General features: G+C 41.6%; 1 pseudogene; it reads right to left on the bottom strand.

Annotated features, from left to right (window-relative positions):
* Positions 1-3,844: 3,844 nt before the first annotated feature.
* LOC134398750 (interleukin-1 receptor type 1-like) lies at positions 3,845-26,483 on the bottom strand (annotated as a pseudogene).
* Between the last annotated feature and the right edge of the window lie 246 nt (positions 26,484-26,729).

Here is a 26,729-nt window from a genome sequence, read left to right on the forward strand (position 1 = left end):
CATCACGTAAGCAAAAGAACAGCTATGCTGTATGGGATTCATAAAAGATTATTTAGCCTAAGACTAGAACTACATTACCGTTTTATAACAGCATTGAAATGCACTGTTAATTGTTGGAGCACATTACTCATTTCACATAACAATTTCATAACATTATTTCCTGTTTTTTATTCCACAACATCCAAAACACTACAACAAATGTCATTGTATAACTGTGCAAGAGGTATATAGCAGTACCATGATGGGATCATAATGATTTGACACAAGGTGTAGATCTGGCCCAAGTCTCATTACACTGGGAAGCCAACATAAGCAGGCATGGAGGAAACAGTTCTTTTCTGACCCCCAACAAATGACATTCAGAAATACTTCACTCCTGAATGTGGAGGCAATCATTTAGCTATCCAGGATCACAACCGTTGTGTTAACAGGCTCCATGACACCGACGCCTCCCCCCCCCACTTTGAGTCCACAGTTTCCCCTTCCATTTCCTTAGCAAGTTGAGGACTGGGCACTTTCATGTCTGTGTGTTGTTGCACTATTTCAGTTCATGTATCTTTTCACCTGTTTTGCTACTATGCCAGTGAAATCTCCCACCCCACCCCCTACGTTCTCCTTCCCCTTGCAGTTATTATTTTATTTCTGTGCAAATACAATAATATGGCAGCCTGAAACTGCACAATTATGGTAAAACAACACACTATGCTTTCCCCTATCATGCTAAACAATATAAGTGAAGAGAAAGTATTACAATTAGTTTTTGGAGAAGTTTGTGGTCAATGTTGGCATGGCAAGGGGAAGCCAACATTGCTCTGGTCAGGAAACCTAAACATGACTATCAGGAGTAAGAGCCATAGAGTTGAATGGGACCGAGTCCTGGGCACAGGCAGCAGTGGCCTTGCTCGCCTTCTCTGTGGGGTGTTTGGCTGCTCTCTCTCCCTCCCCCTTCACAGTTGAGCACTTGAGTGGAGAATTGCCCCACCCTCCTCTTTTGTCAGCAAGACCACCCTTCAACACACATGCCCCCAACAGAAAATGGGATGGTCCGATATAGCGCAAGGACAGCAATACACAGGAGGGAAGAGTGGCTTTATTGCACATGGAAGCTGAGGCTAGCTCTTATCCCTGAGCCGCCAGGTCATCTCCTCTCTGGGGTTCGTTTTGCCATCCCAGAGAGGCAGCTGGCACGGTTTCACCTGCACTGGCTGTAAGGGGAGGGAGGAGGACGCTTGGACTCCGGGTCCAAGGTCAGAGAACCGCCTCTGACCTTGGATCCAGGAAAATGAACTAACCTATCCCCCCCTCCCCCGGTACTGTCTGTGGGAGCATAGGATTGCTCTCTTTGGTGTGCACTGTGTGAAAAAGCTTTTAACATTACTGAGAGGTGACCCATCATTCAGTTTCTAGTATTACGAGGGAGGGAGAAAACCTTTTCAATATCCACTTATTATGAATGATGGATTACCCTGCTAGGGACAAGAAAATGAGCAATTTTTAGTGGTTTTTCGACTAGTCACTTACTTTCAGCCTAACTTACCTCACAGCATTGTTGTAAGGATAAAATGGAGAGGAAGAATAGAATGCAAAGAACCAAAGGTGGCTTACAAGAGGGGAAAAAAGGTGGGCTATAAATGTAATAATAAAAAATAAAATGTCTACTTTTTTGTCCTTAAAGTCAGAGTTGCCAGAGTCCAACAGCAAAATCTAAATATATGGCTGACACTGTTAAATGAGTTTTAAAGTTTGGCACCTCGTGACTGGCACTGTGTTACATTGGAATGTAGTTTTTTGCTCAAGGCAGAAAACCAAAGTCAAGAGTGATGCAAAAAAATTGCAAACATGCTTACATAGCAATTGTGCAATATCCTCCATTGGTGAAAACCTTCTTTCTGGCAGCCCCACCTTTTGAACATCTTACAAGCCAGGAGGAAAGTTTCTCTCATCATAGAAATATGCACAGTAAATGCAAGCAATAGGATATTGAATTTGTTGAATAGTAAACAAAACTGGCATGAGTGAAATGTCAACAGGATATTGAGGGTTCAGTTAAGTAATGCCTTTGCTACATCCCTATTCACCATGGAATCAAAAGTATTGAATGTTTCTCAAACAAGTTTGGACACAGCCAATGAAAATTCATTATCTTCTGACCGGTTTACCATGAATATAGTTATTTAATTCCGCACATATTTTTGTTAATTTGGGTCCAATCTCCACAGAGGCATTTTCTGACACAGTTCAAGAAATGTGTTTTCAAATTTATATATACTCTTCCTGTGGCACATGTAGCCAATTAAGGTGATGTAGACTTGACATAAAAGTCACTTTTATGAGGCTAACATAATCTTAAACCACATTAAATTGGCTATGTAGGCAGTAAATCAACAAGTTACCTTCCTTCCTTCTCCACCCCCCCACCCCCATCCATTAAGCTTATGCACAGGTATGATGGCATGAAGGAGTGGAGGGATTTTTCTTTTAAAGTCATTCCAAAAGCAACAGGCTGACTTTCTGAGGAGTAAGCCTCATTGAAGAGTGTGTGATTTACTACTTAGCTGACATTTATACTCACGTATTTTCAGGTAGTTGTCCCTTGAAGCAAAGAAATAAAAAAGACAAAGGAGAGGATTTGGAAGGCTTAACAAATATTCTAAACTTTATTTATTTTTTTGAAAGGCAGGAGGAGGGAAGCAACATAGTACCCACTCTTTAGTTCACTGGTGTGGACAGAGGGGGGGGGCAAGAAGCCAGCAGAAATGTGTGTCTTATTCACAGATTCACACCTCCGCAGGCACACAAACTATTAAAAAAGAAAGATTCTTGGTCAGCAGAGGGTAAAGCCAACAGGAGGAATTAATCCATTCCTGGCAGACCCCACCCCCTTCATTGACACAACTTTCCTTTCCTCCTCTTGGCCCCATTCTCCCCAGCTGGTGCTGAAGCCACTCCCCCTCCCCCGAGTGGGGACACACTGAGTCCCAAAACCCAGGGAAGTCACAGTAAAGGGAAAATCCATCACAAAAGGACTTTGCTAAAATTCAGTTTTTATAGCAAGAGAGCCTAGGACTGATACAGATTGTGGGGAAAGTCATGTGTCATGCCCATGAGTAAGGCACAGTAGCTCCACAGTAAATTCCCCATATAGATAGGGCCCTGTTCCTATATAGCTTAAGAATGTAGACTATTAGGGTTTGAAATAACCCAATAGGTGACAAAGGGAAGTCCAAACAGACAAACATCACCACGAATTTAGAATTTAACTAATGTATTAAATGCTTTAAGGAATAAACAACAAACATTCTTATGCCATCTTAAACACTAACAAATTCATTATGGCGTATATTTGTGTGGATTAGAGTCCACTTCATCAGATGCATGAAATGTTATTCTAAGCAGGGGCTGTTATAGACGTGGGTACAGAGGAAAAAATGAAGTCAGCACGAAATGAAATGCAAAGATATAGAATACGGCAATTGCATTAAAACTTTGGATATATGTAAAATAAGTAAAGTGACCATTCACAAAGGAATATTAATCCTGGCACTACTTTGAATATTTACAAGGGGTGATTTCTTATAAAGGATACTTTTAAGGTCGTTTTGAGGCCATTTAGTCTCTGAAGCTGCTGAACATGCATGACCATAAAGTGGCCATTCTGAATATCAATCAAGCACCACAGTGAGAGAAAAGGTTCGTCAGTGAATAGGGCCTTCAAATTATTTCAGCCAGCTAAAAATCTTTATTCAAAGCAACAACATAGCAAAGCAAAACTTGCAAGTTTGAACTTAAGAAGAACAAAGAAACCCTTCCCACAATCCAGCTAAGGGCTACCATGTACCATATCCCTCATTGGGTGGGACAGCATACAAATAAACCTATGCTGCAGATGCAATTCCTGTGCGTGATCCAAACTTTTACCCAAAGCTTGAATTCTGCCGATAGTCTGTCTGTCTGGAGGCACAATTCACTACACAGCCGATCCTCAGAGTTTCACCTTTGTTTATCAGGCAACCCAGGCAGCCCCAGGTAATCGGCAGGAATTTGTTAGCAGTAGAGCCATTGTGCGTATTTTCTCTTGCTAAAGAGGAGAAATTGCAAAACATATTGCGCCATGGAGCTTTGTAAAGCACGTCCTTTCAGTCTGATGATTTTTTCTTTGAAACACCAAATGGTTTCTGCAAATGAAGATGCTAATTATCTAAAAATCATCTCCAACATGGATGGGCTGTAATCATAGGAGTCTGCTTACCATGTCCAAACCACCATTCAAAGCAGTTGCACCAAGAGTTGTTAAAATTACATTAAGGTTACATTTCTAATGTTTAGTAGGGATTGAAATATGTTGGCATCAAAAGTACGTCAGGAGAAATATGATGTTCTGGTGGCATTTGGTATCTGACCTTTTTCCAGAACTTGCTATTTGGAGAACGAGAACTTCTCTTTGTGAGGTCCCCTTTCCATTTGATGGCTCCCTGCTTTTGCTTGATGAATCTAATGGATTCTGGCATGTTGCTGTAATCCTTCATTTTATCCATTTCAATTAGGATTACTTTCATTCCATCTTGTATGAGGGCATGGCACACAGCTATATGATGCTCAGGAGCCTCTTCTGAGCTTAGCAGTCCTGGTTCTAAAATAATTATCAGCCTTCTGCTTTGTTTTATGGTTTCATCAACAACACTGACTAAAGCTGTAAATCACAAGAGATAAAGACAGGATAGTTAAGATTCAAAAGTTCATTCAACCACACTTTAACATTCTCATACTATTGCTACTTTCACAAACAGAGATAAACAAGACTAGAATGCTTTTTCTTGTATATCTTAATTAAGCTGTATTTGCTAAATTTAATAACATTACAAGGGAATTTTTTGCTTTATATCAACCGTTCCCAAGATTCTTAGCAGCTAACCAGATGTGATAGGAATCGCTTCATTTGTTTATTGTGGGTAAAAGGAGAGGGGGAAGTAAAGAGAAAAAACACATGTATGTGTTATAAGAACACGTGCTGCATTTATTGAAAAAACTGCAAAGCGGAAATACCTGGGCGGGCATCTCATCTACACCGGCAATTAATGAGCCATATTATATGTATCACCACCCCTCAGGATTACACCATTAGGGGAAGGGAGGCCTTCCCATGTCACCCCCTCCGGGGCTGCAAAACACTGAATGGGTGAAATGAGTTGGTCTTGACACTTATCCTCCCACAGGGGCTGAAGAGAATTGCCTGGCAGGCTAAAATGCCTTGTGAAACCGTCCTCCAGCCAATGGCAGCAAACAGCAATGGTGATGGCCCATGTCTCTCCTCCCCCCATCACCTGCAATGGCCTCCAGGCATCCTGGCAAGCTGGACATGGGGTAACCATTTCTGTGACTGCCTCATTAATGTATAAAGGGGGAGTTATTTACTTATTTTATTACATTTATATACCACCCCATAGCCGAAGCTCTCTGGGTGGTTAACCAAAGTTAAAAACAGTGAACATTAAAAACAAATATACAAAAATTTTAAACCATCAAAACCATAAAAATGACAATATCTATTTAAAACAACTATTCTGGGGTCAGTTTAAAAAAAAACCCAAAAGTTAAGCAATGGGGGGGGGAATTAAAAGGTGTGTGCAACTGGGGAGCCTAACCTTGTTCCCTCCCTCCTTCACTTCACTGTGCTTCATTACTTCAGATATTTATTTCTCATCCGGGGATCACTTTCAGAGCCAGGTTGGAGGAATAGTGCCTGCACCAACTGAATGAGAAGGAGGAGAGGTCATGGTATATCCTCCCTCAACTGTGTCCACCTTTTGTTGTTAAATTAGATTCCCGACTTTATCGAACGGGCAATTAAACATTGCTTCCTTGGCCTGTCGAGTTTCGTCATTAGACCAACCACTATCATAGCCCTCTGTTCAAATTCCATGGAGGGCCTACATCATGAGCAGACCACCGTCTACATGCGCTGCACACTGCTGCATTTCAACTGTTGGCAAACAGCAACTGTGGCCTAAAAGAACAAATTTAGCTGAACTGCCTTGGTTTAAAGCTAAATTTGGCCCCTTTAGACCACCATCGCTGTTTGCCGCCAAAATTAAGTGTAAATCGCCAATTGGAATTCAGTAGTGTACAGCAGCAATGGCAGGTATGTAACCCTCAGTGTGTTTTGGGGGAATTGAAAATGGCCCCCAGAGCCTCCAAAGTGCAGCACACCTGGACTACATATTTAGAAGGCAAAACTCTTGCAGAAGAAGCAGAAGACAAAGGATAAAGATTCAGAGGTACATGCAGCATGTTGTACATTATTATATATATATATATATATGAGTAAGGTCCTAGCGCAAGTGGTGGCAACTCATCCCCAACTTTTCTTGGATGAAACTGATCTGGGTTCAGGCCCTGTTTTGGAAGAGTAATAGCTACAAGGTGAGTGTGTTCTGGCTGGTTCTGCTGGAGCTTTCATTGGCATCTGGATATAATGCTATTATTTGCAAAATTGGCTCTGGTGGTTTGCAGACTTTTCCCCCTTTAAAGTGGCAGCTCATAGTCCTAAACATTCTGCCTTAAACATGTATGAAGTCAAGAGCAATTTAAGCCACAGGTTCCAGCGAGAAGAGAGAATTTTTACTGTGTTGTATGCATAAGCCCCTGGATCATGCCCAAGATGAAACTAAACAGCAAGATACCTATTTCTTGCAAGTTATACCCATTTATTATTGATAAAATTAAGAGGCCACTATCAGGTAATTTTAAAAGCCATGTGGGGAAAAAATGTTCCATTTTACCTTTTCCTGGTAAATCATCCCTGCCAAGTATAAATAGATTATACCCACACTGTTTCTCCAAAACCTCAGGAAGCACTTTCACGGCAAAGCAGTCTCGAGAGACTTTTTTTGGATACAAAACATATGCATCGTAGGTCTTCCCATCTGAAACTGAACACCACAAAGCAAGGTAATTTGCAGAGCTTAGGTGATGTATATAAGCTACCTATTATCAGCCAATATGCCCCATGTGTACGTGGTGTAATTCAGATTTGGAGTAAACTCTTACATGACATTACAGGAGCAGCATGATGGCAGCTTTCTTGCGATTCTTTCCCACACTGCTCCAGTAATGTTTTAACACTGAAGGATGTAGGACAAGGGCTGACAATGTGACTCTTTCCAAAACCAATATTGTCAGCTCTGGGAAGAGGGCGAGTCATGAATGTGAGAAATGACCATGTTATAGGCCCTGTTCGTATGATCTCCAGGGTTCAGTCATTATAGTGATTGGGTTTGGATGATCAGTGGAGGAAAAAACCTCACTGTTCTTTTTTCTGCCACACATGTGCCCCTCGCTCGCCCACCATTTTCCTAATTGCCCTTCCTGTGGGGTGGGTTGTCATTTCAGCCAAACCCAACAAGGTGAGTAATGGGGAGGGGCTTCTAAATCACCCATGACTTGTGATGGGGTTACAAGGTGGTTTGAAAGTCACCACTGCTGCGCACCTCATCAGGTGCAGGTGTCATGGCACCCTGTGCCACAGCAAAGGTAATCAGGAAAATGATGAGCACACGACCGGCACGCCGGGATGTTGAAAGGAAGCCACGTTGATTTCTTTTCCACGCTGAAGATCCGAAGCCAGACGGTAACAGTGTAGAAAGTACTACAAAAGAGTGGCAACACTTGTAACCTTATTATTCGTTCCAAGTCTCAACAGTTAGCCACTGTCTTGTCATCTTGCCACCATCTGTAGACGTTAATGCTGCTATCAATTTTTCATTACACCCATGCACGTATTTGCTGTGGCATGTTTTATTTTATATTTTAGGCATTGGATATAAATATAACATTCTTTTCCCTTTCAGGGCAAGGTATAGTAAATAATGTGGCGTTACCTTTTTTACAAAGAAATGGGCGGCATGACTTTCGATACCAAAGCACAATGTCGATCTTGAATAACATGCAGATTAATATAGGAATAATTATTAGTAATGCCAACACAACAAGTCCTGTAACATTTTTAGCTGCATTGGGAAACAAAAAGAGAACATTGGAAGTGAAATCACTCAGATAAACAAATGTATATGAATCGGTTACAATAGGGGTTAACAACTGGAAACTGCTGGACAAATCCATGTCCCCACAGGGAAGCTGCTTGGCTCTCCCCGTCTTGACTAGGGGAAAGCCCCAGGATGGATCCGCAGTAGAGCTAGGTCATTTATATGTTGCTGCAGCCATCGCGGAGCCATCCCAGGGCATTCCCCCAAAGCTCCGGTTTTAAAAAGTTGGGGACTTACCCCGACGTTTTGCTGTGAGCAAGGCGTCGATGTGCATTTGCCATCTGTCACCTTGTTCCAGTGTTGTGCCAGAGGCGTGTCCCAGCCAATAGCAATCCCTGATTGGTCGCCATTGGATGAGGAGGAAGGAGGGGCTGGACCAGCCAGCTGAATGACTGCTGGAACACCTCTGCACTTCTCCAGCATGACAGAAGGACACCCATGCCAGAGGAGTGCATAAACGTAAAAAAGGTAAAAATAAGATTTAAAAAAACATGTGGGGACATGCAGATGCACCGCGGCACACATGCAATGATGCACAATTGTGTGGTAGTGCACAGGTGCAGCAGTGGTGGCTTCTTCGGCTGCAAACCCACACTTGCACTCCTTGCCATGGAGAAAACCAGCAGGAGTGCAAGTGTGGAATAGTGGGCGCTCAAGGTGCAAATGTGACCTCGTATAGACACCCCCCAGTTGACAAAGAGGCATGGATAAAACAATATGTATGGCACCAGAATCTGACAGTAGAGCACTTTAGGAAATAAAGGTTGTGGCACGGGCCTACCAAGAAAGGTTTTTGCATCAGACATAAGAACTACTTTTAATTTAATTTCTATCCATTTTAAAATTTGGCTTAATTCACCAATGCATATGCAAGGTGCCAATATAAGTTATAGGCCTTGTAACATAGGCCACAATCCAAGAATAACCTTTACATATGGCATAGTAGTGCTGTTCTTCTGCACTGCAGATGCATTTGAAATGCACCCAAGTTTTTAAAAGCAGATTGCAAATGGCCTGCTCGTCCGCAGAATAGGGCCCATGGCAACATGGGAGATTTAGCAGTATTTTCTAAAGGCAGCAGCCACTGGCATTACCCTCTGTTGGCCTGTTTGATTGATTTTAATGCAGTGTCAACATAGGAGGAATCACTCATATTTCTTCACCAGGCTGAATTTGGAAATTGCAGCATGGCAAATAAAAGCTGAAAATATTCTAAATTTATAGGGAAAATCCCTCCCTCTCAAAAAAATAAATAAATGGCAGCTATTAGTGTCAGAAAAAATGGTTTTAAGTTACAGCTACCTCGATTTCAATCAAATATAAGGAAAAACTTCCTGATGACAAGATCTGTACAGCAGTGGAACAGTCTACCTATGGAGGTTGCAGGTTCTCCATCTCTGGAAAGCCACATGGATGGTTTAACTGGTTTTCCTGGACATTGCAGAGGGATTGGGCTAGATGATTCTTTTGTACCTTTCCAGCTCCACATTCTGCAATTCTTTGGCATTCTCCACTTTTGAAAGGAATTCTCAATGCAATCAATAGGACTTACTTCCATGAAAACATGCAGAGGTTCTCTATGCCCCCACCCTTAGTGTATATATTTCAGACTTTGGAAATCTAGTGGTTTAATTTCTTTGCATGTCTCTAACTTTTCCTTCTTCAATTGTCTTTTTCACAGCTATAACTTCTATGAATAAAAATTAGAAGACATACTTGGAGGTTGTATTGAGATGTATGCAGCAACTTCACCTGCATGGCAAACAAACAACTGGCCATAATCTTCACTCTTCAGCTTTGTAATGTTCAGAGATCGTACAAAAAGCTCAGCTCCATCATAAGGAAATTGGTCTCTGTACCAAAAAGTAGCAAAGTACACAATGAAGATATGCACAAAACCATGGATTTTGTTCGGAGCAAAGGGATACAAGATGCAGCTGAATCAGCCCACACTTAAATTAGTTTCTAGATGGACTAGGGGCTCATCTACACCAAGCAGGATATTCCACTATGAAAATGGTATGAAAGTGGAATATAAAAAGCAGGAGCCACACTACTGCTTTATAGTGGTATTGAAGTGCACTGACAACTGATGGGGCCCATAACACATGCCACATACCACTTTCATACCACTTTCATAGTGTTATATCCTGCTTGGTGTAGATGTGTCATGGGCCCCCACAGTTGTCAGTGCACTTCACTACCACTATAAAGCAGTAGTGTAAATCCTGCAGTGCACTTCAATACAGCTATAAAGCATTAGTGTGGCTCCTGCCTTTTATATACCACTTTCATACAGCTTTCATAGTGGAATATCCTGCTTGGTGTAGATGAGCCTTAGGCCTTTGGGATGATTCAGGAACTGATGTGATGCAGTCTTCTCATTTTACAGCCTTCTGATTTCTTATGTAACCACCTTCAAAGAAGCAGTTCCCATGTGAATCTCTAGTGGGTGGAATTGCAGAATAGGGCTACACCATGACAATTGCTATGTGGATATATGGGAAGATAGCACTCTGTGTCTACCAGTAATGTAATGGATATAATCCAACAATGGCTATGATACTCACACTAAAGACAGAATATCACACTGCACAGCAACTGCAATTTGTAGTTTGAGTGCTAGGTAAAGCCATTTATCTGCAATAGAGGTATAACTTGGATAAAAGATAACCGTATCCTCTACAACCAGCAGATGGAATGTATATGTTGAACTATCTTCAAACAAATTATCTGTTCAAGCCATCAGAATTTGAGTTATGGAAAATCTGGAGTAGATGGATGAAAATTTAAGACATTAGATTGGAGTTCTCTTTCTTACTCTTTAAGACATACCTTGTCACAGATTCTAGAAGCACAAGGATGCTTAAGAGATCTCCTATGGAAAAAATTAATCATTTTCACGGTTTTGATGATCAAATCATTAGTAGAAAGGAAGCAAAACGTCTTACTATCTTTTATGGAAAGCATTTGTACATCTTCTGTATTAGGGAACACTAATACATATCATTTGTGTGCAAGCAAACCATTTGTGTGCAAAGACATATTGTTGCAAAGGATTTTAAGTATGTTTTGGCACAGTAATACAGTTTACTCAGGTCGCTGACCAGATCTATTGGCCTACCCATTTGACCTATAAAACTAAAAGCAAGACATAGAACATATCCAATATTCCTACCAACTCTATATTGTAGGGAAATATCAGAAAGGGTAGGCAAGCTATATATCATGGAAGCTTGTCTGCCCTTACTCTTGCAGGACAGATGCAAGGAATAAAGAGACGACACAGAACTTTGGGTTTAAACAGGGGCCACATTTATTTAAAATCTGCAAAGGGAGATGTAATCCTATTGGGCATCCAGCCTGGTCTGCTCACAGACCTTACTGAGTAAGGATGAGCATTCCTTTCCAGGAGGTTGGCGCTGCATCTTTCGCCCACCCCCTGGATGTCCCCTTGAGGGGTAGGGAGACCTTCCCTTATCACCTCCCAACCCGGCCACTAGGCTCGAGGTGGGGTAAGAAAGGTCACCCTCAGGGGTACATCTTATCTCCCAGCCCGACCACAAGGCTCAACACTGGTAGCCATCAGGAACACCTGTCACCGTAACAGTGCCTATGGATGCTCACCATTCAATCCCTCTGGATGCCCAGTCCTACCTGCCTGTAATGTAATGTGACCAAATTGTTAGCATCTGAATCAACCTAGTTAATCACCCCCACAGTCTTGCAGTCTGGAGTAGATGAAAAAACTCATGGCCAAGTTAGAACATGAGCAAAAAAATCCTACTCGGTCCCCTAGTGGCAACCAGCAAGTTCACACTACCTACAGGGAGGGAGCTGTGCGAAGCAAAAGAGGGCATGGAAGGGTAAGTGCCCAGCTTTTATTATGCCCATCATCCCAATGGCGCAAAACCCAACGCCCAATGCACATTGGGCATGCCTCTTCCTTTGCCCTGCCTGCAATCCTCTCCCCATGCCCAGGTTGTGCCGGGCATGGCAGAGTGATCAATCTCCTCATATAGGAAATCAGAGTTCCTGGAACACAGGTTGAAAATCTATAGTAGAAAGAGATATAAAGAAGCAAGAATGTTAAGCACTGTTCTGTAGTAAACAGTAATCAAAGATAGTCAATATTTTCATCTTCTGTTAGGAACTATTTATCTGAATTCTATTTCTCAAGGTTTATCTTTACCAACCATGAAATTAGTATTCATTGGATTTTTTTTTAAAAAAGAAGTCAAATCTTACTTGATTAATTTACAGATGAAAAATATATACTTACAGAAATCCTTCTTGAATTCTACTTTTATACAGATAATTAACCAGAGTGTTATTGACTTTCCACGATATATCAAAAAAATTGTCTCTGTAACTTGACACATTGCACTCTGTAAATATATTGGATCCTGAAAAATTGGTACCATCAGAAGATTTTAATAAACTATAGTTGCACAATGTAATGAAGATGCAATTGCCATGCATTAGGCAGGGGAGATGACACGATAAAAACCTCATCTGGAAGCATGAGATACAGTACTGCAGATGAGGTTTGACATGCACACAATAAAGTAAAAGTCGTATTCGCTATCATTTGAAATGCTTCCTGGTTAGGTTTATGGTGCCCTCACTGGCTATTAGTGCTACCAATGGAAAGACATTATGCAACCATTCCATCTTTCTCTCTTTAACAGATTTTTTTTTATTATTGTTATTATTATTATTTATTTATTTTTGAAGTAAGAAAAAAGATCGAAGAAGGGCCCAGGATATTTGAATGACTGCTCCATCCATATGAATCTACTTAGGATGATCATCAGAGACCCTGTTATATGTCCCACCTAGAAAGTTTAGTTTGGTGAGTACTCAGGACAGGGCCTTTTTGGTAGCAGCACCCTAATTATGGAACTCCCTTCTTCATCTTGCTTTAGATGGGCAGTACATACTGTTTTGTTCCATTTTTTATTTTTTTTGGTATTTTATAAAGTTTTGCTGCTCTACAATTTTAATTTCATTACTGCCTTTGATGCATGGAAATAATGGAAAGCGCGCAACCAAACAAAATGGTTGTGTGCATCGCCAAAGAAAGAGACGGCTTCTTCCACCCTAATGCCTGTGCTGGGTGTCTTCCATTTCCAACATTTCCAACAGAAGAGCAGAAAAAGAAAAATACAGTATTGTATTTGCTTATGGCTTATGGGTAAAGGCTGGACAAAAATGTGAACCATCTATGTTTCTGTCACTGGGGTTAATATTACTTGCAAGTTATAAGTATTTTTGTTGTTTTGCCAATATTCTATCAAAAATTAGAAAGTAACCAAAGACTTACCAAGTTCAGCTTCAATTGTATTGTTTCTGGGGTACAAAATCTCAGTTCTCTTCATTTCTTGTTTTTCTAGCAGTGAAAGAAACAAGAGGGATTTTGTTGTTTAAGAAGAACATGTATGAGTATGTGTGTCTCTGTGTATACAAAGAAAAGTGATAGCGTGCTACAAATTGCTACAACAGTTCAGATCAACATTTCTTAATCATTGATATTTTATTAGGGATTTAGAGTGTTCCTTAATATATTACTTAATATATTATTACTCAGATGCTAAATCTGTCTATGATGTCTTTTTCAATCATTGATTCGTCACTATACAGTGGTGGCCAGAATTGTGGACGCTTTTTGAAATCGTCATGTTTCGCAACTTTGCATGCTTATAGAAAATGTTCTGTTTCGTGAAACTCAAATGTTTATATATCAGTTGAAAGACCTGATTTGCGTAATACAACAATCCTGCTTCTTTTCCTGGGTGTCCAATCAACTCTTTTCTTTGGTGCCATTGCTCTGTTTATGCTGTATGTACGTACACTTTTAATTTGAGAAATATTTCAATATTCACACAATCTCTAATTGCGCTTCAGTTACAGAACAAACAGCAAAACTGACTTTCCCCAATTTAAAGTACTGAAATACCTGTGCAATAGCATTTACATTTTAATAGTGCCGTAGTTCATTTTTTTAAAAGGGTAAAAAATGGATTGAAGACAGTGAATTAATTCCCTTCTAGACACATGGGCATGTTATGCCCACTTGTATGGATGAAACATAGTGAGATGCAGACACAAAATGCACTATCCCGCCACCTTCAAAGTGTGGAAGGTCAACTACAATAACTCATGCAACTCCCAATAAAAAGGCAATGGGCAGCACCAAGAACTGCCCGTCAGCAAGCACCCATGGGTACTATGGGGCTCACCAGATTTCCACAGTGCCCCCAGCTTGGCTTTCATTTGTGAGCCAAGCCATAGGTTCTTCCCAAAATCTGGGAACTTTTCAGGGTTGATGTTTTTTAAAAAAATGAGTGAAAAGCAATCAGTGCACATTACACAAATTGAAATAGCAATTTGTGCAATTTGCTTTTCACACAAATAAAAAAAGACTCCGAGCTGGCCCTACTTGATGCAGATCAAATCAGGCCAGCTCACAGGAAAGCGAGCCAAAATCCAGGAGAGGGGGTTGAGCTGATGAATGGTGAGTTTCACACACACACACACACACACACACACACACACACACACACACACACACTTCTTCCAAAATCCCTAGCACACACTGAAGCATGACTTACAGGGATACGCTCCTGCTTCACAGTAACTGATCATTTCAGAGGGAGATTTCAGAAGGAGCACTAAGATTAGAATTAAATAGAATCATTGAACAGAATGTGCCATTTGGTTTTAAAGTATCTCTCTCCTGCTTTCTCTGTTTCACTAACAATATTCATAAAGAGGCATCCTCAAGACTACAAATTGTTTATAGTGTCAGCAGGGATAACAATTTTAAAGCACAATGGGTTTGAATTCATGTACAAAGTTGAAATTTGTGATTTGTGCACCTTGAAGATCATACCAGGCAGTCCTTGGAAACCCAGTGAAGCAAATGGAAGTTCTGCATTGACAAAAGGAAGTGGGAAAACACTACCCAGGGAAGATGGGTACAAACAGCATTCCTGGTGAACTAGCAACACAAACACTTACTTTGAACAGTCACCAAAATGCTCTCTGAAAAGTTGGCTTTATTCTTCAAATAAGCATATGTTCCTTTGCATTGGTATTTTCCCTCATCATCCTCTCTAATGTTGGGTATTATAAGTTTCGCTTTTGAGAAGATGAATCGCTCTGGCTTCAATGGTGTACATTCCTAAATTCAAGGAAGTAGAGCTTTAAAAAAATTAAGCACAGAATATGAAGTGAACACTTTATTAAGCTGCAACAAGCGTACTATGGACTTCTGCTTATCCTAGACAAATCCTTATAAACATTCAGAGCTTATACTGTTCCTCCATTTTGTATGATGTACAACATGACCACAATATACTATACCAAAATTTGAAAACACTGACCTTCGAAGGTAGAAAAATCCTGATGGAAATTTTCCTAAGTAATTTGACTCTGTTTATCCAATTTATTTATTTATTACATTTCTATGTAAATCAATGTCACTCAAATTGTTTTGTGCTCATGCATGTTCTGACCATGTGAATAGATAAATGCAGGATGTGAATGTAACATAATTTTATTTTACTGAATATAATATGCATTCTATAAAAAAATACAATCATATTATCTGTATTGAACAGAGACATACAAGCTGTTTTATTAGCCTGCATGTTTGTGAGTCTGTGGATGTATACATAGCTTATGTAAGTACCATGACTTGTATTATTTATTCTGTGATGAGCTTTTTCTTTATATCGCATTTTTATTCCATCCTTCCTTCAAGGCGTTCTGAGCAATGTATGTGAGGCTGTTCAATTTTATCTGTAAAACAACCCCTTGAGTTTGGGTACATAGTGTGACTTGCCCAAGGTTGCTTACCCCAGGGTGTGGGGAGCTCCATGGGCACCACTAAGGGTTTCTGCAGGTGCCATGGCAACCATGGGTGCCACATTGTGGACCCCTGGTTTACGTTTTCTTATGTTTAAAAATTTTGTGTGACCTCTGTGTGGCTAGAACAAATCTGAGAAATCCAGAGGCCTAGCTTTGTTACTGTGAATGGAAACTTAAACAGTGGTATATACTTGGTTATAGTAGCTTATGAAGGGAGACTTCAAGCTGTTTAAAATGTAAAGGAGGAGATGTTACTTTGGTTTTGATTGGTTGAGTGAGAAAGCAAAGGTGATTGGCAGTTGTGAGTTCAACAAGAAACATGATTGGCCAGTAGATTTAGAAATGTCTGGGAGAAGTCAACTAGAGACTGCCAGGGTCAGTTCAAGAGTAGATGACAGGGAGTTAGGAGTTACCGGTGGCTAGCTGAAGGAAGCAGTGCTCAGAGCTAGGGAAAGAGTAAGCCACTCTGAGTGAACTCTTCTGGAGGGGCTCACTTCATGGCACCAGGTTGGTGCTGCCTCCCTCTTCAACCCCACACTTTCCCTCTCCCAGGGCGGTATTAAGTAATCCTGATGCTGAGGAAGGAGCGCAGGTTTTCTGGGTGGCCATAGTGGAAGGCAACCAGTCACTGCTCACCTTCCAACAGGTTCCATCCCCAAGTTGCCCCCAGACTGGCCGCGTAGCACAGCAACAATACATGGTGGGTGGAAGCGCCATGTTGACGTCATTCCCTTTGAAAAGGTTGGGGTAAATCCCTAACTTTTTCATATCACCACATCGTGGGAAAGCCCTGTGTTGGCTGTAAAGCTACGCTCGCATTGTCTAACTGACACGGTGCAGATACACAGCGACCGTGGGGCTTTCCCCGCATATAGACAGCCCCTTTGAATCCAGAGAGCAGGAGGCCAGGCTGTGAGGTTGTGGTGATACTTCCAGCAGGCAGCAGAGCCCAGCACCAGGGGGATTCAGTCAGAGGACTGACTAGAAAGAGCTGGAGCAAGTGATGCTTAATAGAGTATCATCATCTCAAAAGTCAAAAGCACTAGAGGATCTACTTCACACTCCTGATTATGGGTGGTTGGACTGGCTAGAAACTGGATCTTGGGGAGAAGCTACTGACAGCTTATTAGTGGGAAGGATCTCTTATTAAGTACAGTAACTAAGCATATTTAAGTTAAGTTTAAGCATCCCTGTCCTATAATTTGAACAACATTCTACTCTCTCATGTGCAACGTATCCCTAAATAACCCTCTTAATTGAAGAGTTCGTGTTGTGTCATACCTAAGTCCCTTATACCAAACCACTAGGAGGCTTTAAAGGATTCCAACTGTTTGCAGTGGAGAAGGTTTAACTTGTGGAACTCTCGGTTACAGTGGCAGAGATTCCTTAGGCCTTGAAATATAATATTGCTAAAAAGAAATCCATAGGTGGGATCATTTCCCCACAGATGGTGAACATTCGTGATGGGATACTCAAGCCAAAGACTGAGGCTTCTCCCACAGGTAGTGGCAGCGCTGGGAGCAAATCCCCCACAAGACCTCCTATTTGAGGTCACAGGGTTGGGAACCCCATAGTTCCTCACATTCAATACGTTAAAATCTTATAATATTAAACAAAAACGTAAGATTGCTGTAAGATCTATACCTTATACCATTCAATGGACACAACTTCCTTCCATAGTTCATGAAAACACACAACCGATGAAGATATTGATGGCGGTAACTTTTGCTCTTTGTAGAATTTCTCATTAAAACAAAGCCCGTCACTGTTATTGACAACTTCTATTTGGACAGTGTTTTTGTAACATCTTGTTGAGTTCCTGTAACTAAACACAAACAAAAATACTATTAAAATTACTTCCATTTTTTCTATGAGTTTATGTTCACAGATTAAGAGTATTGTTAATATAAGCTTCCACTACCTCAACAGAATTTACATCCAGAGATTGATTTAAGGAAAACAATGCTTCCCTATCATTTTCTGTTGCTTTTTCCTTCCACCTAATTCTTATGAACTTAGCAAAAGAATGGGAAGCTGCAAATATGAGAATGAGATGTACAGTCAATCATGCCCAGCTTACATTAATTTGGGGAATTTCCAAATCCTGTTAATCATTTATCAGTTTTAAGATGTTTCAATTTTTTCCAGATGGTCCTTGGTTTAATCAATATTAATGTGAATTCTAGCAAACACTGAAAAAAACCAAGAGTGTACACATTACATATGCAAGTAACTGTTTATTCGGGGGGTGGGGGAGATTCTTATCTAAAGTAATTTCATCGTTGGACTGAGTAATCAATTTTCAGTGAATCCATCTCAATAACCTTTTTGGCCTTTAGAGTGCCCTACTTTGACTGTAGTGCAGTCAGCAAACAGTTCAGCCTACAGGTGCTTAGCTGATGCAGTTCAGGATAAAACAGAGGTCAGCACGGTCAGCCAGACAAGAAGATCAGGCAGGTCAGGATAACAATCATGAGATCAAACATGGTAAATCAATCAGGTACATCACACAGTTCAGAAGCAGAGTCATTAGGCAGTCCAAAAGGTCAGGAAACAAGACATCAATTGCAGGCATGCTTCAGGAGACTGGATACAAGGCAGGATAGACCAAGTTATTCCAACACTAACTGAATTTTCTGTGAATGCTTATAAGACCAAAACCTGCTGGACCCCACCCAGAGCTCAGCTGTCATGATCAACCCTCCCTTCATAGGCCTTTACTCCTGAGGAGTCAATTTCTTCTGAGGAGACCTTTTCTGGAGGCAAGCACTTCTTCACACAGGAGACTTACTTGCCTGACACTTGAGACGATGACCCTCCTGGGTGGTCAGAGGCAGAATCCCTTTCCCCTGACAGGCAGAATCTAGTGACTAGTGCTTTATAATGGTATTGACAACAGCTGAGGCCCATGACACATTCCATATACTGTTTTCAAACCACTTTCAAAGTGTTAAATCCTACTTGGTGTAGATCTGGCGAGATGGCCCTGCAATTACCTATCCCAAGGTCTCCAGCTCCTGTGGGTCTGGTAGCAGCCCCTGGTCTGGGGTGTCCTGTGTTTCTGGGGCCTCTAGCTCATTCCTCCGAAGAGGACTCCTCCAGCGGGGGCATAAGTGAGAGCCAGTGTGGTGTAGTGGCTAAAGTGTTGGACTGGGAGTTGGAAGATCTAGTCCCCACTCGGCCATGGAAACCCACTGGGTGACTTTGGGCCAGTCACACACTCTCAGCCCAACCCACCTCACAGGGTTGTTGTTGTGAGGATAAAATGGAGAGGAGGATTATGTACGCTGCCTTGGGTTCCTTGGAGGAAAGAAGGCAGGATATAAATGCAACAATAAATGAATTAAATAAATAAATTAAATAATAGAGTCCAAAAGTGAGGCATCTGCTGAAAAATTGTGACTGAATTATAGTTTTCTGAGACTTCACCTAGCATGGAAATTTATTTGTTTATTTATTTATTTATTACATTTTTATACTGCCCAATAGCCGAAGTTCTCTGGGCGGTTCACAATATATAGCTCAATCTTCCACAAATGTTTTGGGTAAGGCTAATATAGCTAAAGGTAACCGTATTTATTTGCTCCACTTTGTGGAATGGAGGGGGTGGGCAATAATTTGTATATGGGAAATTGTGAACAAAATCTACTTGGAATTGTTAGAAGATGGTCCAATGAAAATCTAGCTAGTGAGGACCAGTTGAGCTTTGGGAGGCAATAATAGAATAACACAAAGGCTATACAATTTTGAAAGCCCCATCTCTATCCTCGAACGTGGGCTTCTAGACATCGTGCAATGTAGTGATGCTTGTGCATCCTGAAATTTGACCCCCAAAAGCCTGTGTTTTCACTAACAACTGTGTTCAGCATTGCAAACCCTGAAGCCCTTAATGCCCAGACTGAGTACCTGCAAATGCTCAAGAATGCTCATGGAGCACCCACCTCTACCATCTTCTCCTTTTCCTACCTCTCAAGGACCCAAGGACTTCCTGCAGAAATGAGAAAGGTAATGTAGATAACAGCGGGTGTTTCAGCTTCCTGTGGGGAGGGAACAGGAATTATGTCCCAGTATTCCCTGCAGAAATGGATGTGAATAGCTCCAGGTGCCTTATCCCAAGAGGAAACTCATACAAGTTGCATCATTTTCCTTCTTGGGTCATTGGGAACAGGTTCTGGTGGGAAAGGCAGGAACGGGGCACCAGCTTCCACCTCTGCTGCCTTCCATGCAACCACAGGTAAGTCGCTGGGCCTTTGGTGGAAAGGAGCAGCAGGGCCAGCAGGTGCCTGAGGTTGAACTCCTACTTGCAATGAGCCAATCAAGAGCGCATGCTTTTGAGTGGAATGCCATATCCGCAATTTCTCTGCAAAATATGATGGGCTTTTTATGTATCAGTGGTTTTGTTTATGGTCTGTCCTGATGGTTTAGTTGTTTTATTGTGTTTTGGTATTTCACAGAAATATTCTTAGCTATTTTATATTTTGTATGGTTTAATCATTTTGTTGTATGTCACCTTGGGTCTTTTTTTAAGAGAAAGGTGACTAAGAAACTAAAATAAATAATTTCCAAGTAGTGGTTTGACAATATTTGCTTCTCTCTGATTTATTACTTTATTATTGTCACAATACCCTAAAACACATCAGGCTGAGTATTGACAGGGAATTTCACTGCCATTGTTACAACTCTCTGGTCACCTCCAAATAGCCCATCAGTTACCCGCAAGGAGACTGATAGAGGGAGATTAAGCACTTCAGCACTACTTCTCACTGCCAGTAATTGCCTCTTTCTTGGGCAAACTCTGTGTATGTGACTTGCATCTCCCGCCTATGTGGCATGATGGGCACTGGCTACTTAATGACAGCTGTCAAAGCCCTTGTATGCCAAACAGCATAAAACATGACTCAGCGCCCATGTTAGTTGTCCTGTCTTTGAGCTTCTCCAGTCACCATGACGCTCTAAGAAGTACCAGGAGGGACCCTATCTATGTTACTAGCTTAGTCAGCAAAGATCTAAGATGAACCAGGATTTCTGGTATAGGATTTATTTTCTGGTTTTATTGTGCATTCTCACCATTTTCCCTTTCCCTAACCTATTCATGCCCAGTGCCCAGTGCATTACTTTAATAAACTTGCTTAATTGAATTACTGAGCTGGATAGCTTTCCTATCTTTCACCTTCAAGAGGAAGGTTGGAGTCCCCCAACCCCTCCACTTCCTGCTGCTTGGGTTATACATGCTGAGTGCCAAGCAAGGCGGAGGGAGGGAATAGTGAGCAGGAACAGGCTTTAACCAGTAGTCTAGTCATGAGTAGGTGCTATTAAGCAGGAAGGTTCCTACTGCTTAGGGTGACCATATGAAAAGGAGGACAGGGATTCTATATCTTTAATGGTTGTATTGAAAAGGAAATTTCAGCAGGTGTCATTTGTATATATGGGGAACCTGGTGAAATTTCCTCTTCATCACAACAGTTAAAGCTGCAGGCGCCCTGCCCTCTTTTAAATCTGGTCACTCTAGTATAGCTCCTGCAGCTTTAACTACGGTGATGAAGAGGGAATTTCACCAGGTTCTCCATATATACAAATGACGCCTGCCGAAATTCCCTTTTCTATGCAACTGTTAAAGATACAGGAGCCCTGTCCTCCTTTTCATATGGTCACCCTACTACTGCTTCCCTGCAAGAGATTAGCTGGGTAAATGTGGGTGGTGGCAGCTGAGACAGCATGGGGTGTATGTAGCTCAGTTTCCTACTCTGGAGGGCTGGTGATGATTTATCACCACTTTGAGGGGATTCTTGCCAATTACATTAAAAATATTCACAACTCTAATGGTACAGCAAAAATTACCACCAACATCCTAAAAGCCGCACAGATAAATGCAAATCCTGACCGTGCAAAACAATCATAGGATCCAGAATCTTGATATTTTGCAGAATGAAACCAAAGCAAATGATCATTTTGATGAATTCTTGAAGATTGTTGTTCAGTTACAGGTGTCTTACTTCCATTTATATACCAGCTGAAATTATAGTTTGTACGTTCGTGATATGATAGTTTGTCAAAAAAGCAATCGATTCCAAGAGGCTGCCCTTCTTCAACCTGCCTCGGGTACCCATTCTCGTGTTGAACACATTTCTCTGCAGGGAGAAAAAAAATAGAAAGTGACAAATGAGGGGTGTGTGTTTTTACTCTTTAATATGCTTATTGGAGAAAACGAGGCCAGCTAACCCATGTATCAATCGGCAGTTACTACATCAACCCATAAGCTTTTCTGCATGTGAACATTTTGGTGATTGTCCTTGTTCCCGAGCCTGCATGACATGTTGCACACACTCCATTCCCAACTAATATTCAACAGACATTCCTTGGACCATAGAGCCTGCCAGCACCCCTCCTCATGTCCTACATTTTCTTGGCTCATCAAGTGATTGCAATAAAGCTGTGGGAGCATGTCAATTTCTGGATATCAAAAGGAGTCTAACAGCAGAATTCTACGTAGGAGTCCTCCTCAGGTGCACGATCAGGGTTCTAAGTCATTTCGGCAGCCTATTTGAGTCCAGCAGACTTCCCAGTGCAGAGGTGTGCCCAGCAACAGATGTAGAATGGCAGAGCCAGTGAAAGTGACATGACCAAGGGGACAGTGCTAATGAGCTTGTTCCTGCTCTTCCCCCTCATCCATCCTCAATCATGAGATTTAAAAAATTGATACAGTTCTTGTATTTCTCAGGTTAGAGTGCATAGGACACAGCCTAAGCTTGCCATCCTAAATACACTTATTTCTGAGTAAGCCCCTCCTGAGGGGATCACGGCTGCCAAATTTCATTTGATAGTCACAGGGAGTTTTGTCATCATCAATCTGTAACTGACAGTGAACAATCAATTGAAATTCAATTAACCCACTACCATCAGTCCAAGACTAGTCAAGTGCTGCAGTAGTGGGGAGGAGAGGAAGGGGAAGAGAGAACAAGGAGATCAACACAGGGAGTTTTGTGTTAGAGGAGCCTTGACGTTCTCACAGTCTCCAAAAGAGGACACAGTTATTCCCCTATGTTCCTTGAGGACCATTGTTCTGAAAATGACAGCCTAGAGGTGCCTCAAAATAAGACACATGAAAAGTATCAGAAGGTAATAGTTCACGTGGAAGGAGTGTTCTCCAATTTTTGTATGGAAAGATGTTTCATACCCCCTTCCCTCCCCTCATGGTTTTTTGGTCAATTTGTATGAAAATGGCACATGTCGTGGAGCTGTCCACATGCAAGAAACCTTCCAGGTTTCAGAATGACAGGTCCAGGGGTTAGGGAGTTAGGAAGTCTGCAAATTAGTTTAAGGCTTTTCCATAGTGAAGCACGATGACACTGGAAGAATGGCCAACTCAGGATCCCATCTGTGCCTTTCTCCAAAGCACAGTTATTGCAGCCCATGATAAAATATTCCTTAGGATTAGAAAATTGACCTATCAGACAGTCAGACAAAACCCAGAAACACTATTTAGAGGGTTTGTATTGTATCTGAAACACGAGACATTAACAATGCTTCGGTTCTGTTGGCTTCAGAGGGGAACCTGCTTCACCTCGAAATCAATCACTACTGGACCAAAGTAGCCCAATTCTGCTCTGACTGTGGACTTTGTCTGAATCTAATGCACATCCCTAATAAATATGAAGCTATGCCATGTTTAATATTAATTAGTACCTATAACATCTGTCTTTTCGATAATTTATCTCAGGATATAATGGGAACAACTAGCACAGATTGTGCACTGCATCCTTGGGGCTGCATTCTAGTTTTTGTACCAGGAAAGTTTGTATTCGATTAAAATACTATTAAAATTCCTTTAAAAATGGTCTCATTTCTGGGAATATTTTGCAATGAGCAGGTGGTCCTTTCAACCTTGACTTTTGAATAGCAAACTGGAGCACTTCATCCCAGACACTAGAAATAGCAAGCTGTTGCATATATCCTATGAGGCAATTGTTTCATCACTTATTACTCATTTCCTGCTCATGCTGCAGAAGTTAGAAGTAGAGCAAAAGAATAGATGAAGGGCAAGACAGCAGGAGGGGAGCTACACAGCATACTTTATGTGTGTATGTTCTGTGTTTTAGAGTTTTAAATTTTGTATACTTGTTTTTACCTCAATTTTAGAATTTCTGTAAACCGCCCAGAGAGCCCTGGCTATGGGAGCGGTCTATAAGTGTAATAAATAAATAAATAAATAAATAATACTGAAGGCGCATGCAAGCACCTTCAGTGCGACCCGAAAGCACGTGTGTACCTGCTGGAAGAGGCGGAGGAAGAGGAGGAGGAGGAGGCTGGGGAATCCGGCCGCGTCCTTGCCGCTGCTGCCGCCACCCACCTCCCCGCCAGCCTCATCCCAGGCATGGGGGTGGGGGGCGAGACCCCCTCCCGCCGCGGACCAGGCTCCTTCTTCCCAACCCAGGCCAGCCCCAGCCCCAGCACGTCCTCTGGGCTGATCAGGAGGCCGGCAGGGAGGTGGGCGGCGGCAGCAAGGATGCCTCCTCCTCCGCCTCTTCCTCCGCCTCTTCCAGGGCAGGATCTACACACCCGCTTTCGGGTCGCGCTGAATGTGCTTGCGTGCGCCTTCAGTACGCTGTGTAGATCCCCTCCAGGAAGTAGAAATCAAAACAAAGGTTAACTATACAACCCTAGCGTGGAGACATAGACATTATTATCACTCACTATGTCTCCCTGCTTTGATCCTCAACCTTAAAAAGTGATTAAAAAAATATTATTTCAATTTTCTCATAGTGAGACCTGATAGGAACTGTTATCTTAGGAATCTTCACTTCCACTCACCACAGCAGTCAAGACTCTTAAATAACTGCCTGCCTTTTTAAATATGACACAGTCAATGTACACAAAAAGTTCTATAACTCGAAAGACCACTCCATAATTTCACCAATTCTTAGCCTTCTCAATATGCATTCAATATGCACAGTATTCTTTTGAAAAAGGTATGTTTGCACATACTGAGCATAATTTTGTACAATTTTGTATCATGCAAATTTTAGAAGTGTACTGAAAAGTCTAAAGCATTTCGGCAGCTAACAAAAAGGCTTCTGGTTTTCACAGTTGCATACATTCCATTTATTTAAATATTTGGAAAGTTTTCCACACTATCCATTGCCATAGCACCCACCTGATTTGAGCACATAGAAGAATGACAGTATAACAGTACAGGAAATCTCCAGCGCAGCCTTCATGTTTTACTACACAAGAGGAAAGAGAGAAAACGGCTCAGTTATGCCAACCCATTTCAACATCATGCATAACTGAAGTATTACTAATTTCCTGTCTTCTGCAAAAATGCATTTACTTTTGTACTTTGTTGATTTTCTTTGCTCACCCTCCCCAAAGAGTAAAATAAAATAGTAGAATCAATATGGAACACTGGATAGAAAATCCACCAATTGAGGTTGTCTTCCCCCCCCCCCCGCTTCTTTTAGCCCCCAGGAGGAAATTTAGGGGAGGAAAGTGACTCCTCATACTTACTTCAAGGATCAGCTATGAAAGGACAGGATTCCCTTGAATGTTGGCCAATGGCAAACATAAATTAACTTATTCTAATAATACAGTAATCCTATAATTATATGGTTGAAAATGCAGATATATTTCCACAAAGCTGTACAAAATCTTGCCTTTTAAAGCTCTCCGAAAGAAAAGAAAAAACCTCTTTGGTTTTGCATAGCTCTTAACCTCTACAAAACCTGTGTTTGGCACTGCACGCAGGCTGAGAGAGCGAGAAAAGAACAGAAGCTGTTTATTATTTATTAAAATGTTTTTATCCCGCCCTATATCACTGGGATCTCAGGGCAGTGTACAGATAAAATCAGAACAATGTAAAACATAATATGCGCAACTAAAATAGTATTAAATTGTTAACAAACTTAAACCAGTAGATTTTTTTAAAGCAATAAAAACAATTACAACTATGTGTTGCCATGGAGAATTTAGTCCTCAAAGGCTTCGATAAAGAGCCACGTTTTAACTTGGTGCCGAAATGAAGCCAGTGTTGGCACCAGTTGGGCCTCCAAGGAAAAGGCATTCCACAACCGGGATGCCACAACAGAGTTAGCCCTCTCCCATGTCCCACCATAATGTATGACTCAGGTTGGTGGGACACAGCAGGTGCTCCACCAACAGATCTCAAATCTTGGGCAGACATGTATAGGGAGAGGCAATACCTCATGTATCGAGTCCCAAGCCGCTTAGCTAAAGACATGATAGGATTGCAATTGCTATCCTCATGCAGCCCCCAGTACACCCTCAAAAAGCCTCTCCTGATGGCTGGGGAGGCAGGAATGTCACTCAGTAAGATCCCCTGATCCTCAGGAGGTGCCATTTGAGGTTGGGACGCATGCTGGAGAAAGGGGTGAGAAAGACGCTTTGCCTGAGTGTTGTTTGGCTGGACACCTAAGGCTGCAACGCAATGATTGCTTAGCTGGAAGTAAACTACATTGAACTCAAAGGGACTTACTGTTAAGTAGACAAAAGTTTTTCCAGATGAGGCTTTTATCTTGCCATTTCCCTGCGTCAGAGTTTTTCTACCAGAGGCATTTATTGCATGCTCATGATACCTTACTCACAATTGTTTGTCGATTCTTTACATGATGTTGTGACCCTCTAGTTTTGCTTCAGTTTTTTTTATAGCACTTTCCCTGGTTTTTTAGAAAAGGGGAAATGGGATATTATTTCTGAAACTGCTGTTTCTACTTGTGCTATTCTGCTATTGCACAGTTCCACATATAGGTTTCAAGCCTTTCTATTGTGGGCTCAAGATTCCCCACTCACTGTAGTTTG

The sequence above is a fragment of the Elgaria multicarinata genome, chromosome 5 (assembly GCF_023053635.1).
Source record: "Elgaria multicarinata webbii isolate HBS135686 ecotype San Diego chromosome 5, rElgMul1.1.pri, whole genome shotgun sequence".
NCBI classification, from domain to species: domain Eukaryota; kingdom Metazoa; phylum Chordata; class Lepidosauria; order Squamata; family Anguidae; genus Elgaria; species Elgaria multicarinata.